Raw genomic sequence first — 6,481 nt, 5'->3', positions numbered from 1 at the left:
CAATTCGTTGGCAGCAGAGAATTGGAAGGAAAGGCGGAGGAGTTGACTTTGGGGGTGACTATTGAAATATACCTGCTGGAGCGCATGCTACGGGTGGGTGCTGCTATGGTAAACAGTGAGCTGAAATAAGGCGGGGTTTTACTTAGCAAAAACTTATAGGTGACCTGGAGCCAGTGGGTTTGTCGACGAATATGTAGCAAAGGCCAGCCAATGAGAGCATACAGGTTGCAGTGGTGGGTAGTATATGGAGCTTTGGTGACAAAACAGACGGCACTGTGATAGACTACATCCAATTTGCTGAGTAGAATGTTGGGGGCTATTTTGTAAATGACATTGCTGAAGTCAAGGATCGGTAGGAGAGTCAGTTTTTCGAAGGGTATGTTTTTCGATTCTAGATTTAATTTTGGATTAGAGATGCTTAATGTGAGTCTGGAAGGGGAGTTTACAGTCTAACCAGACACCTAGGTATTTGTACTTGTCCACATATTCTAAGTCAGAACCGTCCAGAGTAGTGATGCTAGACGGGCGGGCGGGTGCGGGCAGCGATCGGTTGAAGAGCATACATTTAGTTTAACTTTCATTTAAGAGCAGTTGGAGGCCACGGAAGGAGAGTTGTATGGCATTGAAGCTCGTCTGGAGGTTAGTTAACAGTGTCCAAAGAAGGGCCAGAAGTATACAGAATGGTGTCTTCTGTGTTGAGGTGGATCAGAGTCACCAGCAGCAAGACATCCTTGATGTATACAGAGAAAAGAGTTGGTCAGTAGGGAAAGGGGGGGGGGGGGGGGGTCAGTAGGGAAAGGGGGGAAACCTAGTGTTGTACAACTGAATGCATTCAACTGAAATGTGTCTTCTGCATTTAGTATGGTGTTTATCAGTGGAAGCTGCTGAGGGGAGGACGGCTCATAATAATGGCTGGAACGGAGCGATTGAATGGCATCAAACACATGGACACCATCTTATCGCATTCCTCTTAATCCGCTCCAGCCATTACCACTAGACTGACCTCCCCAATTAATTAAGGTGCCACCAACCTCCTGTGGTATTTACACATTATGTAGTTGTAATTTTGCATTGTATTTTTACAATATGAAACTGTATGAAAATAAGAAACTTTTTACAATATAAAAATGCGCAGGATCAAAGGATTTACATAAATTCACTGAAAACCTTGCAGTTCCCTTTCTCTCACTAGATCGCATACCTAAACTACAGCCTATGTAGCATATAAAAACATATGTGATTTTGATGTGATTTTCTGGATTTTTTTTCCTCATTTTGTCTGTCATAGTTGAAGTGTACCTATGATGAAAATTACAGGCCTCTCTCATCTTTTTAAGTGGGAGAACTTGCACAATTGGTGGATGACTAAATACTTTTTTGCCCCACTGTATGTCACGGAATCTCTGAGACAGGGGTACATTGGGCCCTCCATGTCACCCGTCTCCTCGAGTTTCTTTTTTGTGAGGAAAAATGAGGGAGGACTGCGTCCGTGCATTGATTATCGAGGTCTAAATTCGATCACAGTGGGATTTAGTTATCCGCTACCTCTCATCGCTACGGCGGTAGAATCATTCCACGGAGCGCGTTTTTTCACAAAACTGGACCTCAGGAGTATTCGGGGAGGAGACGAGTGGAAAACAGCGTTTAGTACCACATCAGGCCACTATGAGTACCTTGTGATGCCGTATGGGTTAAAGAATGCTCCAGCCGTCTTCCAATCCTTTGTAGATGAGATTCTCAGGGACTTGCACGGGCAGGGTGTGGTGGTATATATTGATGACATCTTCATCTATTCTGCCACACGCGCCGCGCATGTCTCCCTGGTGCGCAAGGTCCTTGGGCGACTGCTGGAGCATGACCTATACGTCAAGGCTGAGAAATGTGTGTTCTCCAAACAAGCCGTTTCCTTCCTGGGTTATCGCATTTCCACCTCGGGGGAGGTGATGGAGTGTGACCGCGTTAACGCCGTGCGTAATTGGCCGACTCTGACCACGGTAAACGAGGTGCAGCGGTTTTTAGGGTTTGCCAATTACTACCGGAGGTTTATCCGGGGTTTGGGCCAAGTGGCGGCGCCCATTACCTCACTGCTGAAGGGGGGGCCGGTGCGTCTATGGTGGTCGGCCGAGGCAGATGGAGCCTTCAACCAGTTGAAGGCGCTGTTAACTGAAGCTCCCGTGTTGGCGCATCCGGACTCTTCGTTAGCATTCATAGTGGAGGTGGATGCGTCCGAGGCTGGGGTTGGAGCCGTGCTGTCACAGCGCTCGGGCACGCCACCAAAACTCCGTCCCTGCGCTTTTTTTTCTAAGAAGCTGGGTCCGGCGGAGCGGAACTATGATGTGGGGGACTGGGAGTTACTAGCTATGGTAAAAGCCCTGAAGGTGTGGAGACACTGGCTTGAGGGGGCTAAACACCCTTTCCTCATCTGGACTGACCACCGCAATCTGGAGTATATCCGAGCGGCGAGGAGACTAAATCCGCGTCAGGCTAGGTGGGACATGTTCTTTACACACTTTAGATTTACTATCTCTTATAGACCAGGTTCCCTTAACACTAAGGCCGACGCGCTGTCCCGTCTCTATGACACCGAGGACCGGTCCATCGATCCTACTCCCATCCTTCCAGCCTCTTGGCTGGTGGCCCCGGTGGTATGGGAGGTGGACACGGACATCGAGCGGGCGTTGAGGGTAGAACCTGCGCCTTCACAGTGTCCGACCAGTCTTAGGTACGTGCCGCTTGGTGTCCGTGATCAATTGATTCGGTGGGCTCACACACTACCTTCTTCGGGTCATCCGGGGATTGCGAGGACGGTGCGGGGTCTTAGGGGGAAATACTGGTGGCCCACCTTAGCTAAGGACGTGAGGCTCTATGTCTCCTCCTGTTCGGTATGCGCTCAGATTAACGCTCCTAGGCACCTGCCTAGAGGGAGGTTACAACCCCTCCCGGTTCCACAACGGCCCTGGTCTCATCTATCGGTAGATTTTCTTACTGATCTTCCCCCATCTCAGGGGAACGTTGTGGATCGGTTCTCTAAGTACTGCCGTCTCCTCCCATTGCCTGGTCTCCCTACGGCCCTACAGACTGAGGAGGCTCTACTCACCCACGTCTTCCGGCACTAAGGGGTTCCGGAGGACATCGTATCTGATCGAGGTCCCCAGTTCACGTCCCGGGTTTGGAGGGCGTTTATGGAGCATCTGGGGGTCTCGGTAAGCCTTACCTCTGGTTATCACCCCGAGAGTAATGGGCAGGTGGAGAGAGTGAACCAGGAAGTGGGTAGGTTTCTGAGGTTGTATTGCCAGGACCGGCCAGGAGAATGGGCGAGACATTTTAGATCCTTCCCTCCCTCCATCACCTCTACAATGTGATTTTATGGATTTTTTTTCTCATTTTGTCTGTCATAGTTGAAGTGTACCTATGATGGAAATTACAGGCCTCTCTCATCTTTTGAAGTGGGAGAACTTGCATAATTGGTGGCTGACTAGATACTTTTTTGCCCCACTGTATATCTTAAATGTCCAATTCAGTCGTTTTGATCTAAATATCTGATCATTCCTGTGTAACAATACTGCACCTTACTGTGATTGTTTTCAATTAAAATGCTTGAAAAGAAACAAAAAATGCTTCTTGGCAAAAAGCAATTTCTCAAGTAAGAATTTTGCTAGGACTGTCTGGGAGTGGTCTGAGTGGGGAGGGGGAGACAGAAAACTAGGTTTGGAACTATTTCTTATTGGAACTCAATTACCACCTGGTGATGTCACCAGGCAGGCCAAAACTCCATCCCACCAAAACAGGCTGAAATTTCAGATGATATTTCACTTAAAAGGCATCATCATAATGTTCACAATTTCATAGCATTATTCCAACCTCCTAGTGTGGAAATATACAAAACACAGAAAAATCCTGTTTTTGTCTGCACTGGGCCTTTAAGTAACCACGTTTTCACGATTTGAATGATACATTAAAGACCTTAACCCAACACCTAGCAACCTTGTCAAGAGGTACCCATGAGGCCATTGGACAGGCATGTACACATAAGGGACTTGGTATAAAGAAGTGTGGTGGGACACTCTAAAGAAGCGGGTAATATAGCTACCTTAACCCAACACCTAGCGACCTTGTAAAGAGGTTTGGCTCTCTTGGTGTAACATTTCAAGGTGTTGGCTTAACAGTCGCTGTACCTGGGTTTGAGTCCTGGCGGGGTTACCCCCCAGACACCAACTGTCACGTTCTGACCTTTATTTCCTTTGTTTTGTATTTATTTAGTATGGTCAGGGCGTGAGTTGGGGTGGGCAGTCTATGTTTGTTTTTCTATGATTTGGGGATTTGTATGTTTCGGCCTAGTATGGTTCTCAATCAGAGGCAGGTGTCATTAGTTGTCTCTGATTGAGAATCATACTTAGGTAGCCTGGGTTTCACTGTTTGTTTGTGGGTGATTGTCTATGTTGATTGCTTGTGTCAGCACAGGTCTAATTTGTAGCTTCACGGTCGTTATTTGTTTATTGTTTTGTATAGTGTGTTTCAGTGTTCAGTGTTTTCTTTATTAAATTTCATCATGAACACATACCACGCCGCATTTTGGTCCTCCGATCCTTCTCGCCTCTCCTCTTCAGATGAAGAGGAGGACGCCCGTGACACCAACGTCACTTTCCCAGCGTATTATGTCACTTGTTTTATATATTTTTTGTCTTTTAAGCTCTGGGTTTGTGTTAGAGCACATTGCAAATTAAATTGATGTATTAGAGCAGGATCTTGTTAAAGTATTCTGTAGGCAAAGAACATGAAATAAATATGCTTTTACTGTTGTATTAAGAAAATGTAATAAATGTAATGTAATAATGTAATAAATATGCCTTTACTGTTGTATTGCTGTTATTACTATTACTATGTTATTACTATGATGTCTGACTAAATGACTAGGCTACAGTATTCACATAACATTAAGATATGACATTTAAGATATGATATCATCACTTGATTGTCTGTTGTGGGAAAATGAAACATGAGAATTAAGGGCTAAATAAAGTGAAGCAGAAATATTTGAAAGTATTGGACAGTATGTATTTGACCCCAGGTCTGAGTCTAAGGTACAGTCAGGATTAGTTTATTAGAGAGCCACATCTGTTTAGAGGATTTTTTTTAACCTTTATTTAACTAGGCACGTCAGTTAAGAACAAATGGGTTAACTGCCTGTTCAGGGGCAGAACGACAGATTTTTACCTTGTCAGCTCTGGGGTTTGAACTTGCAACCTTCCGGTTGCTAGTCCACCGCTGTAACCTAGTGGTTACCCTGCCGCCCCTATTAACACATCCCTGACATAAGTGAAAGATGACGTTAATTTCTCTATGAAGAAATGTAAAATAAAATTAAGAGACTAATCGGTTGGTAGTCTTCTTTTGTATATTTACATTATGCCGTCTATGTTACTGTCTCTGTTGAACTTTGTTTGATGTCGGGCACATCATAATAAACTCAGCAAAAAAAGAAACGTCCCTTTTTCAGGACCCTGTCTTTCAAAGATAATTTGTAAAAATCCAAATAACTTCACAGATCTTCATTGTAAAGGGTTTAAACACTTTCCAATGCGTCCTTTTCCCATGTTCAATGAACCATAAACAATAAATGAACATGCACCTGTGGAATGGTCGTTAAGACAGTAACAGCTTACAGATGGTAGGCAATTAAGGTCACAGTTATGAAAACTTAGGACACTGAAGAGACCTTTCTATTGACTCTGAAAAACACAAAAGAAAGATGCCCAGGGTCCCTGCTCATATGCGTGAATGTGCCTTTGGCATGCTGCAAGGAGGCATGAGGACTGCAGATGTGGCCAGGGCAATGAATTGCAATGTCCGTACTGTGAGACGCCTAAGACAGCGCTACAGGGAGACAGGACGGACAGCTGATCGTCCTCGCAGTGGCAGACCACTTGTAACAACATCTGCACAGGATCGGTGCATCCGAACATAACATCTGTGGGACAGGTACAGGATGGCAACAACAACTGCCCAAGTTACACCAGGAACGCACAATCCCTCCATCAGTGCTCAGACTGTCCGCAATAGGCTGAGAGTGGCTGGACTGAAGGCCTGTTGTATGCCTATTGTAAGGCAGATCCTCACTAGACATCACTGGCATCAACGTCGCCTATGGGCACAAACCCACCGTCGCCTGACCCTCCAGCCCTCCATGACCCTCCAGCTTGACAATTCCACCAGCCATACTGCTCGTTCTGAGCATGATGTCCTGCAAGACAGGAATGTATGTGTTGTGCCATGGCCAGCGAAGAGCCCGGATCTCAATCCCATTGAGCACGTCTGGGACCTGTTGGATCGGAGGGTGAGGGATAGGGCCATTCCCCCCAGAAATGTCCGGGAACTTGCAGGTGCCTTTGTGGAAGAGTGGGGTAACATCTCACAGCAAGAACTGGAAAATCTGGTGCAGACAACAAGGAGGAGATGCACTGCAGTACTTAATGCAGCTGGT

The sequence above is a fragment of the Oncorhynchus mykiss genome, chromosome 12 (assembly GCF_057628025.1).
Source record: "Oncorhynchus mykiss isolate SJ-2025 chromosome 12, ASM5762802v1, whole genome shotgun sequence".
Taxonomy (NCBI): Eukaryota; Metazoa; Chordata; class Actinopteri; order Salmoniformes; family Salmonidae; genus Oncorhynchus; species Oncorhynchus mykiss.
Note: the sequence above shows the minus strand (reverse complement) of the source record.